This window comes from Octodon degus, unplaced genomic scaffold (genome assembly GCF_000260255.1).
Source record: "Octodon degus isolate 3935 unplaced genomic scaffold, OctDeg1.0 scaffold00113, whole genome shotgun sequence".
Taxonomy (NCBI): Eukaryota; Metazoa; Chordata; class Mammalia; order Rodentia; family Octodontidae; genus Octodon; species Octodon degus.
In genome coordinates, this window is record NW_004524689.1 from 6058787 (window position 1) to 6069986 (window position 11200).

An 11200-nucleotide genomic window follows, 5' to 3' on the forward strand; every position below is an offset into this window, starting at 1 on the left:
GGGTAGATAATATATGGATGGATGAATGATGGATGGCTGATGGATGGATGGGTCGATTGATGATCAAGGGATATAGTGGATAGATAGATAAATGGATTGATGGATGAACCGGTGGACCAGCGAATGGATGGATTGATGGATGAGCAGGTAGCCCACTGGTGTGCAGCCTGGCCACACCATCTTGCTGAGCTCATTCATCAGCCAGCCCTGCTGAACCCCTGCCCAGGGAAAAACCAGTGAAGATTCCCAGTCACCCTGTCTGCCCCATGGGAATGTTCTATAGTCTGTCTTTTGTAGCTGAATGGGTAGAATTTGATGTCTGCTCCAGGTTTGTTTTAGGACAGGAGCAAACTTTCCCTTCCTCGCTTGGAGGCTGTCTTTGTTCTGTAGATGGTGCCACCTGGCACTGAGATGGCAAATGAGATTGGGCATGGTGGCACATGCCTATAGTCCTAGCACTAGGAGGCTGAGGCAGGAGATCGCCATGAATTTGAGGCCAGCCTGGGCTACATAGTGAATTTAAAGCCAGCCTGGACTGCACAGTAAGATCCTGTCTCAAAGAGAAAAGTCAGCTTGAAGGTCCCCCACTGGTCCTGTTGGGCACAATCTGAGCATTAAAATAAATAATGAAAATAATGCATTATAATTTTTTAAACTAGGACTCATCAGCCCATATTCATATAAATAAATGAAAGTTTGATTAGGAACAAGATGGTACATACTCTCAAAGTGCCTACCCAGAAGATACTAACTAATTAAGAAGGGAAGACCAGTAACTGTCACAGAAAAACCAGCAGGTATCACCTCAGAATCCCTGCTATCAGTAATGGGACAAATTCGGACCATACTCCCCCTGGCAGAAGATAGTGAGAATAACCCAGCGTCAGCTCTGACTGGGCAAGACAGACCAGGTCCTGGGACACCAACCCAGGTTGAGTACATCTGCAAAAGAAGCAGCTGTCACCTTTACAAGCGGCAAAGGCCTGATCCTAGGGGTATTCAGCACTCCGTCCTTCTGTGCTGTCCACAGCTTGGGCACTAGTAAGGGTTCCATGGATTCCCAAGCCTCAGTGTCAGAGGAAGATTAGAGGGGTGTGGGGTTCTCTGCCATCTCCCCTGCATCACCCACCCTCCAGATCCACAGGACTGCATTTGCTCAAGAGAACATCCTGGTTTGTTCAACAAATATTGGCTAAGGACAGCAAGAGGGCAGATCACTAGGAGAGTGCTTGCCAGCTCCACCCCCACCCCACCCAGTGGAGCTGCACCCTCATTCACCCCAGACCTGGGGTCAGGCCTTACCATGCACCTAGCTTGGGGCCCTGGGAAGGGGGCCCATGGGACTCCAGGGGACTTGGAATGTATGTGCACCCCGACTTCCTTTCTTGTCTCCCCAGCCCTACCAGGAGCACAGGGTTTCCACTGCACCTTTAGTGGAGGCCCTAGGACACCCTCTATGAGCTGGGCCTGAGGACCAGCCTTCTCCATCCATCCTGCAGAACAGCAGGTAAGCACAGTTGAATTGGGGATGTTTGTTACACAGTGAGAACTGAATGGTACAAAGACTTGCTATGGGCCTCAGGGTTCAGTGGGAAGCCATCAAGGCCCCTCCTGAGCTCTACTGTCTAGTGAGAAGAGACTAAATCTAAATCAGACACAATTGGTACCTGTGACAAGTGCTGGGGTGACAACCCAGGCAGGAAGGGTGGGAGCCAGAGAGGAGGGGACATCTTGGCTGGATGCCCTGCATCATGGTCAAGGCAGGGAGAACAGAAAGCTTTGAGGCTGGGAGGGATGGAGTAGAAGAGGGCAGGGGAGGCAAGAGAGGGTGCTGCTTGGGGCTACGGGCCTTGAACTCACCATGCAGCCCAGGCTGGCCTTGAATTCACAGCAGCCTTCCTGCCTCAACCTCTCAGGGAGGCTGAGACGCTGGGATCACAAGGGTGCACCACCACTCAGCCATCTCAGTCTTTTCTGGCCCATGTATGTGTCATGTGACTCCCCCTCTCTCTCCACAGGGGGTCTCCTCTGTGTGTCCAAGCCTCTCTCCTCTCATGAGGACACTTGGCATGGATTAGGTGCCATCCTAATCTGCTGTGACTTCATCTTAACTTGATGTCTACAAAGACAAGATCATATCCCCGGTTGTGGGAGGGACATGAACTTTGGGGGTCACCCATCAACCCATATGGCCTGTGGCAGCTAAGGGATAAAGGAGTGGAGACCACCCAAGGGCCACAGGGCACAGCATTCCCAGCCAGCCTGACCCAGGCAGCTCCCCAGGCGCGGCTGCTCCCTTCCTCACTGTGTGGCCAGGCTCAGGCCAGACTGTCCCAGGTTCCCCCAGTATGTTTCCTCCCGAGCCCACAGGCAGCATGACTTTGGCCTTTCTGACTTGATCCTCTGGGCATCCCAGATTCACGCCCTGTCCTATCCAAGCCAACACAGCTTGCGCTCTGGAGTAGTCCTGGGTTCAAGGCCTGGCTCTGCCCCTTGAGATGAAGGAGGAATCTCCTTCACCAATTTGCTCCTCAGCTTCTGAGGCATAGAATTGGGAGATTCCCGGCCCCTACCCCCTTGGAGGGCCCTGTAGGGTTGGACTCATGAAACACAGAGCCCAGGGCCTGGTATGTGGTCAGTGTTGAATAACTGCAGCTTTTTTTCTTTTTAATCTTTATTCATCCTGTAGGTTTAGACACTATAATATACCTACTGGCTTGAACCACCAGGATACAGGCAGGACCATCCGTCCACATTGGGGCTGGGACCGAGGGTGGCACAAACAGTTCTGATCACTTCATCAGTCATTTTACTAATAAGATGAATTTTAAAACCTTGTAAAAGAAAATATGAATAAAGGAGAGCAAAACAATAATCTGTAAGTGGACTGAATCTAGTTAAGTTTCTTGAGTTTGAATAATTACTGCCTAAATATAAATGTTACTGCTATACATAGCGATTAACATTAGGAAATTATTAAAATTATAATAATCAAGGCTGGGCAAGAGGGCATATGCCTGTCATCCCAACATGAGGGAGGTTGAAGCGGGAGGATTGTTGAGAGTTTGAGGCCAGCCTGGGGCTACATAGTGAATTCAAGGCCAGCCTGCACTGCGGAGGGAGACTGTCTCAAAAAACAAACAAGAAAAACCCATAAAAAATTATAGTAATCAGATTTATTTCATTAAAAGACAGTGTGTGTGTGTGTGTGTGTGTGTGTGTGTGTGTGTGTGTGTGTCTCAGCCCACTCTGGAGGCAGGGCTGGTGCGACATGTGGTGCCAGGGATCAAACCATGGTCCCTGCACACTTGCCTAAGCTTGCCTAAGAAGGCACTTTAGACTGCTGAGCTATCTTGCTGGCCCAAAAGACATTTATTTATATTTGTGATTTTAAAACATTTTACACAGAACAGCAGCGGATTTGTGCAGAGCACACCAAACATCACAACGCACTTGGCTCTTACAGCCATCGTGGCGCTGTGTTTGCAGACAGTCACCCTGTACCACCAGCGGTTCAAGTGGATCAAACTCAGACCACAGCTGCCCAGCACGAGACATACCAATTACAGCCCCGCTGTGAATGTTTTGTTAGCTTGGGACAAGATCTTGATAGTAGTTCAGGCTGGCCTTGAACTCACAGATCCTCCTGCCTCAGCCTCTGGAATTCTGAGATTACAGGGAGCACCACTCTTCCTGGCAGGACACTAATTCTCTTCTTTCACCCCTGTCTCAGCTACAGGGCAACAGCCAGGTCCTCCCCACAGAGGAAAAGGCCTCCCGTCCCCTGGCTGGTTCCTCCAGCTTCCCCAACAGAATACCCGAGGCTCCGTGGAGCAGGGCGTCAAGAATGATGCGCCAGGCTCTCAGAATGATTCTCCCACGGAAGGTGGCGCGGGCCTGACTTGGGCTCCTTCTCCAGCCTCTGCTTCCTGTTGCTGGCCTGTGGGGTCCACGGCGCAGGCCCCCTGCAGGGTGAGCAGCTCTGAATGCCCTGGAAGGAGCAAGCCACGGGGCCCACTGCCCAGGGACGGGCCCACCCCCAGCAGGGCTAAACTTGTGGTCTAGGCAGCTGCCAAGCACAGCACGCCCTGAGGTGGGGACAGGCAGGAAATAGTCCCTGTCCATGGAGGTGCCTGTCATTTGACACAGTTGGGGGGAAATTTCCAGGCTCTATGTACAATCTTAAAATCTGAACTGAAGCCACTGAGTTCAAGTATTTTCCCTTCTGCCAGTGAAAGAAAAATGGACCAAATATGTTTGAAATAATGCTTTATTCTTCTGTTACTGCCTGAAACAAGTCTGTTTATTTATTTTTTACCATCAGCTTCTTCCACTTAAGTGGAAATTTTCTAAGACCTGGATCCTGGTCTCCTATGCTTGTGTTCCTCCCATACGCACATCAGCATACTTCTTCATCCGGCTCCTCAATATTTAACTAAAAAGGGAAACTGGGCTTATAGTGGCACCATTTGTACCAGCCAAATCTTCAAACCACCCAAGTGCCCATCAACTGGTGAACGGATAAAGATTTTTTCTACAATAGAGAACTACTGTGCCATAAAGAACAATATGGTCCAGACATCGCTAGAAAAACGGATGCACCATTAGAACATACTCTTACAGGCTGGGGAGATAGCGCAGTAGAATAAGCACCTGCCTGGAAAACACAAGATCCTGAGTTCAATCCCTGGTACTGAAAAATAAAACAAAACAAACAAACCCCCACACAAAAAACCAACAACATACTCTTAAGTGAACTAAATCAGACACGTGTAAATACCACATTGCTTCTCTGGGGTGAGAAACTGAAAGTGTACATAAGGATCAAAACGTGTAATAGGTGTGAAACAGAAGGAAAATGTTCAGAGGGGGAGGGGCAAAAGGAGGGGGAAGGGAAAGAAAAGAAGAGAAGCACTTAGAAAATTAGAGCAGAAGGAAAACATGAAAAGAAAGCCTTTGTAAATGGGGAGGGAAAGGGGTTGAAGACAGGGTGGGGGATGGGGAAGAACCAAGTTATGTCACGTACACGTACAAATTCTCTATGATGAATGTGATCGTTACGTACATCTAAAATCTACCAATAGGGGCCGGGGAGATGGCTCAGTGGAATAAGTGCTTCCCTAGCAAGTGCAAGGGTCTGAGTTCAATCCCTGGTTCTACAAAAAAAAAAATAAATAAATAAATAAAAAAATAAAATAAAATAAAATCTACCAATAAAACCCAATTGAAAAAAAGTTCAACTGGGCATGATGGTGAATGCCTGTAATTTGCACCAGCCTCCTACTATTTGGGAGGCTGAGGCAACAGGATTCTGTGAGTTTGAAGCCAGCTCAGACTACACAGGGAGACCCCGGTTCAAAGGACCGTTAGTTATCAAGCGAGCAGATGAACAAATACTGGAAGGGTTTTCTTCAAGTACTTAGTGCAATATTCAAGATCTTCAAGATTGTGTGTGTGTGTGTGTGTGTGTGTGTGTGTGTGTGTGTGTGTAAACAACCTGAAAGACCCATGATCCTGTCTGGCAAACATGTAAAGTAGGTATCAACATCAGCCTGTTCACTGTTGTTTCACTGGAAGCGTTTTTTTTAATTATTGTTTTGTTTTATACATATTTAGTACAGGGCCCACAGGGTCTCACTACACAGATTGGGCTCCTAGTGGTTCTCCTGTTTTCAGCCTCCCAAGCTCTGGGATTATAGGTGTGCGCCACCACGTCTAGACTCAATCACAGTCTCAGAACACCCTGAGGGCAGGACTGGCATGGCAGGCTGGGGATTGAACTCCGGTCTCTGCGTCTGCCTAGTAGGTGCGTTAGTCTGCTGAGTTACCTGGTCAGCCCTGGAAGTGTTTCCCCCCGCTTAAACTCTGCAATAATTACTGTCATAAGAATCAAGACTTACGTCTTCCCAAGTTCACATAAACTTGCTTAACCACCCAACCAAGCCCCGTCTCTTCCCTGTGGAGGATTAATGATGTCTGATACAGCTATGTTGCAAGCCCATATTTGGCCAACAGGTGTCGCTGTCTTGTGATGCCTGATCCTTTGTGAAAATTCCCACCAAAGATGGGATCTAACAATTAAAACAGTGAATCCAATAAATCATGAATGTTATAAGATTCAAACCTCTAAGAACCGCTCTGCTTCTGTTTTACATGGCCAGACACCTATCTTATACCAGGGATGCATAACAGGCCTATATTTTATTAATGTGCTCAGGTCTCTTTACCTGAGGATCTGTGCCACACTTCTGTTAGGGACTCCTGCTTTCCTAGGACACTATGATCTCAAAACTCAGCAGAGCCTTTGATTTCACTCTAACACAATGCCCTACACACGTTGTGCTCAGTCACTGCTTATTTATTATTAGTATTTGGTACTGGGGATCAAACTCAAGACCTTGAGCTTGCCAGGCAGGTGCTTATGCTGCCGAGCTTCTCCCCCAGTCCTGGAACTGTGGAGAGCAAGCCCACAGATACAGAAAGGTATTTTCTGCAGCAAAACTCTTGTTCAAGGTCACACAGCTGGTGTGCAGCCGTGCAGAGGTTTGCATCAGGCCTGTGGACTTCCAAACCCTTTGCTCATTCCCTGCAGAACTTAGGGAAGAAGGGAGCAGCTAACCTCGTGAGACAGAAGGAACGTGCTCCAAGGGCCCTAAGTGCGTCTAAGACATGACCCAGTGCTAACACTGGGACAGAAATTCACAGCAACCCACTCCCTAACAATGCTCCTTATCATTTTACTGAGTCAGATTAAAGAAGTAAGCAAACTATCAATGACATCACTACCCAGCCCAGCACTCCTCCCTACTCACTCGCTCGCTCCTGTGGTTCACAGACCCCTGGGCTCAGGAGTTGAGTCAGGCTTCAAGCGCAGGGCCAGTGCTTATCAGCTGATGCTACAGGATTGCAAGTTGGTACGAAGATGTATCTTAAAAGCAATAACAACAACAAAACTCCTATCAGCTGCGCCTATGATTTAAGCGCCTTTTACTCACAGTTCAGCCCTGGGGATTGCTCAGCCCAGCTCTGAGCCATCAAGGTTGGATGACCAGCTTTGCTGTCAGCCCACCTGCCAGGTCCTAAAGGTCAGGAATGAGGGTCCCCAGGAATAAGGGTCCTCACTAGATCAGTAGGATCTAATGACCTAGCAGAGCCAAAGCCCATGGTAGGGTGGTAGACTTCTCCTTAGGAATGTCTCCTTCGGGGCCATCCTATCAAGGGTCCCAAGTGACCCTAGCCCTCTAGTGGAATGATCTGTGCCCCAGCCTTCCCTGGAGGGTTTCCCTTAGCCCCTCAAGATGATGAGGCCTTTAGGAACACAGGCTTCCTTCCCATCACACTAGCCACGGTGCTCTTTCAAGAACTGCTGATCAGAGCAGCTGTGATCCCCCCACATTGCGAACAATGGTTCTCAAACTACTAAGAGGCTAAGTCACCAGGGGTGCTGCACCCCCCCCCCCCGGGGGATCCCAGCCCTTGTTACTCTTTTACACTGAAGTCCCCCAGTTCTTTTAACTGGAAGCACCCCTGGGTTACACACAACCACTGTCCACCTCACAACTCCAGCAACTTAAACCCAGAGTCATACGGACAGCCAGGACAGACCACTGGGTCCACCCTGACCACGCACAGCGTGAGGTGGGGAAACGTACGAGTCTGCTCTTAGCAAAGTGATTTCTTTCCTTTTCTTTTTTCTTTTTTTTTTTTTCAGAACCAGAGATTGAACTCAGGCCCTTGAGCTTGCCAAGGAAGCGCTTACTCCACTGAGCCACCTCCCTGGCCCCATCAAAGTCATTTCTTGAAGAGCACCCGGTCCAAGTGAAGGCTCAGGTACGGACAGGGGCAGGGGAATTCTTTCGGTGAGCTGCGGCTGCAGAGCACGACCAAGAGTCCTTGGAAGTGGGGGCTTCCCAGGCAACCGCGCATTCATTCACTCAATACACGTCCAGGACGCTAAGCCTGGGGCTGGCCAGACTCTGCTAAATGCCCAGGTGCCCAGGCCCTTGGGGTTTCGAAACCCTAAGACCTTAAAACAGCAGTGGAAAGCGAAGCGGCAGAGCGGGCTGTAGGAGAGACCTTGCTGCCTAGGTTACGGAAACAAATCGCACTCTCCGACCCCACCCAGGGCCTGGCAATGCCGCAGCCCTCGGGTTGCGGCAACCCGGGCCTCCCTCCGGCCTTTCCCAAACTCGCCTCCAGGGGGATCCTACCCCGAAGCGGGCAGCGCCAAGGCAGCGGTTTGGATGCCAGCGCAAAGAGGATGCACCGGCCTCGGAAGGGGGTGCGGGCACGTGATCCCTGAAGCCGAGGGCCCCGGGCCGGGGCGGGGCCTTAGGGCGGGGCCTGAGGGGGTCGGGCGGGGCGGGATCTTGGGGGCGGGGCGGGCAGGAAGGCCCCGCCCACATGCTGTGCGCTACTTTTTTTTTTTTTTTTCCACTTTAAAGCGGTCCGCTGCGTTTCGCCCTCTGCACCGAGTCGCGCTCACAGCGGCGCTCGCGAAGGATCCAGGCTCCAGGCGCTGGCGCCGGGGCCGCGGAAGAGGCGACTTCGCTGCCTGCGGCGGGCGCGGCCGGGCGCCCGAGAGCGGCGTCCCGAGGACCCGGTGGGTGGCGCGCGGCCACGCCGTGGGTTGTGGGGGGCGCGATGAGGGTGAGGAGGGGGCGCGGGGCAGAGCCCGGGACAGCGGGGTGGAGCCTGTGTTGTTGCGGGTCCCGGGAGGGGCCGGGCGCCGCCCTGCGCTGTGGCCTCCTGGGAGGCGACTCCGTATCCACCTGCGGGGGCGACGCTAGGCTGGGGTCCCAGCCACCGCGGGGATCGTCGCGCCCGCCTGAGGCTCGAGGAGGCGGGCGCCGAGAGATCCGGGGCGCCGACGAGTTTGGGTACCTGGTGCCCCTGGCCGCGTCCCTGCTCCGGTGCAGAGGCTCCTGCCCCGTCCCCAGCGCAGGATACTGCGACCCTGCCGGGGAAAAGTTAGTTTCGCTTCTCCGGGTACTCTGGGCCCGAGTTCGCAGCGCGGCTCGCTTGGGCCCCTAGGGTCCGGGCCCGGCCCGCAGCGCCTTCCCGGAGCCTCGGGCGCCACCCGGGACGCCGCCGCTGGACCCGAGCCGCTGAGGCTCTTGGGGCCACGCAAGGAGAGCTCAGGGTTGTCAGGAAATCGATAAAACAGAAACATCAGAGCACCTGGAGTGCGCGGGTGGGTGGCGGCGCGGTCACCCACACCTGTGGGTGTACGTACGGGCACCTTGCGATTGTCCGGTTCGAGTTCCCACCGCGGACCACTGCGGAGGCTCAGTCCCGTGGTGGTGCATGGACCCTGGGAGACAGGGACTGCTGGTCTCCCTAAAAGTTGTGTCCCAGAGAGTGTATAGCTGAGTGTGTCTGTGTGTACTTGTGTGTACTTTTATGAATGTGTTCCTGAGAGTGGGTCTCAGAGGGTGCGTGCATTTGTGGTACAAATGAGTGTGTGTGGCTGTGTCCCATTGTGTGCACCCCAGTGTGGCTGTGTTTCTGTAGTGTAGCATGTGTCTCTGTGTGCATCTGTGGGAGCGCCTTTGAACAAGGCACCGTGCGTCCTCCCATCTGTGATCACCAGGCAGGGGACCGACCACTGCCTTGCGGGACCTTTTTGCGTTCTCCAAAGTGGGCCGGTGAGACTCCAGCGGGCACCGCAGTCAGGGAGGCCCCAGCTGGTACCCAACTGGAGCAACCGGCTCTTTCCCTCCTCCTCTCTCGTTTTCTCTGAAAATGCACTGCACGGTTTGGTGGTGACTTGGCAGGGGCTGTTTCCTGAGTGAGTAATATTTAATTAAACACTCCAGCCAGTAGCATCAGCGTCCTGTCATGAGTTGAGTTTTAACAGGTGTTCATGGCAAGAGCGCCATCCTGTGTGACTAAGGTTTGGTGTCCTTGGACGAATTTTCTGTCCCAGGGTAGCAGTTGGGGGTGATTTCATCCCCGGCGCAGGAGAGGGCGAGCTAGCTTCAGCTCCTGTCTCGGTCTCGGCCCCTCCCGAGACAGAAGATGCTAGGTTAAGTGTGGGGGGCACCCCAGCAAGGAGTCGCAGAGTCAGCCCTACAGTGCTTATAGGGCACCTGGCTGGGCCCACTCTTGCTTTTGCAGTGGGCCCCAGTAAGGGTGGTTGCCTTACCCAAGCTGTGCAGCCAGGGCTGCGCACTGAGACCAAGTGCCGGCTGTTGCTGTTGGTTCCTGTCCCCGGCACTGAGGTCATGGGCCAGGCAGCTGCAAAGTGATGGATTAGATCATTTTAAGTGCTCCTCCTCCTTCTGTTCCACTCCTTCTGCAAGGAGCACTTTATCCAGTAGATGGAGTGTGTGTGTGTGTGTGTGTGTGTGTGTGTGTACAGGAAAGTGTGGAGTTGCCCACTGCAGTACCTTTACAAGTCTTCCTTTTTGAGCCCAGTCTGGCTGCAGCCCTAGAAGCAGAGACACCCAAAGCAGTAGCCCTCGGCCAAGCAGGGGCAAGTCAGGCACAGGCTTCAGTGGGGTCCAGCCCTGTGGAAAGCGCATGGGTTTCAGGGACTTAGGAAGGCGTGGGCCTGCCTGGGGCTCTGGGTGATGTCACTTTGGAGTGAGGGTGATGTGTTTCTTGGGCTGCTCCTGCCAGGCGGGTCCACCCTTCAGTGGGTTCCTCACAGATGCCGTGTACAGCTTGCCTGTTTAGAACCAGAATGGATGTTTAACTTGTCCCTGTTGGTGGAGGCCAGTGGCTCTCTGAGGACCACACAGGCTATGTGCCTGCGCTGCGCCAGCCCCTTTCCTGTGTCTTCTGCCTCCAAGGTGAGGGATGCTTGCTTGCAAGGCCTCAGATTCCCAAGGTATTCATGAGAGGAGTCTGGGACTTTTCCAGTTCTCAAGAAGTAGGACCTGGCTGTTGTGTGCATGAATTGATTTATCTTTCTGTTCTAAAAGTTTTATTAGAAACCAGCTGTGGTGGTGGTAGTTATGGTGGTGGTGCATGCGTGTAATCCCTGTACTTGGGAGGCTGAGGCAGGAGGGTCACTGTGGGCTACATAGTGAGGACAAACCCAGCCTGGACTGCATAGTAGGACCTTGTCTCAAAAAATAAAGCAAAACAAGGGCCGGCCAAATAGCTCCATGGATTAAAGTGCCTGCAAGTCAGTACAGGGGCCAGGGGTTCTTTCCCTGGCCTGCCATGCCAGCCCCATTCCTGGGCATGCTGA

At 52.5% G+C, this 11200-nt stretch overlaps 1 protein-coding gene across 1 annotated transcript in view; it reads left to right on the forward strand.

Annotated features, from left to right (window-relative positions):
• The first annotated feature begins 8450 nt into the window (after positions 1–8450).
• Spsb1 (splA/ryanodine receptor domain and SOCS box containing 1) overlaps positions 8451–11200 on the forward strand; it is a 51387-nt gene continuing 48637 nt past the window's right edge. The window contains exon 1 of the mRNA XM_004639635.2: positions 8451–8602. The gene's annotated coding sequence lies outside the window, so the exon portion shown is untranslated. The remainder of the gene's footprint in view (positions 8603–11200) is intronic.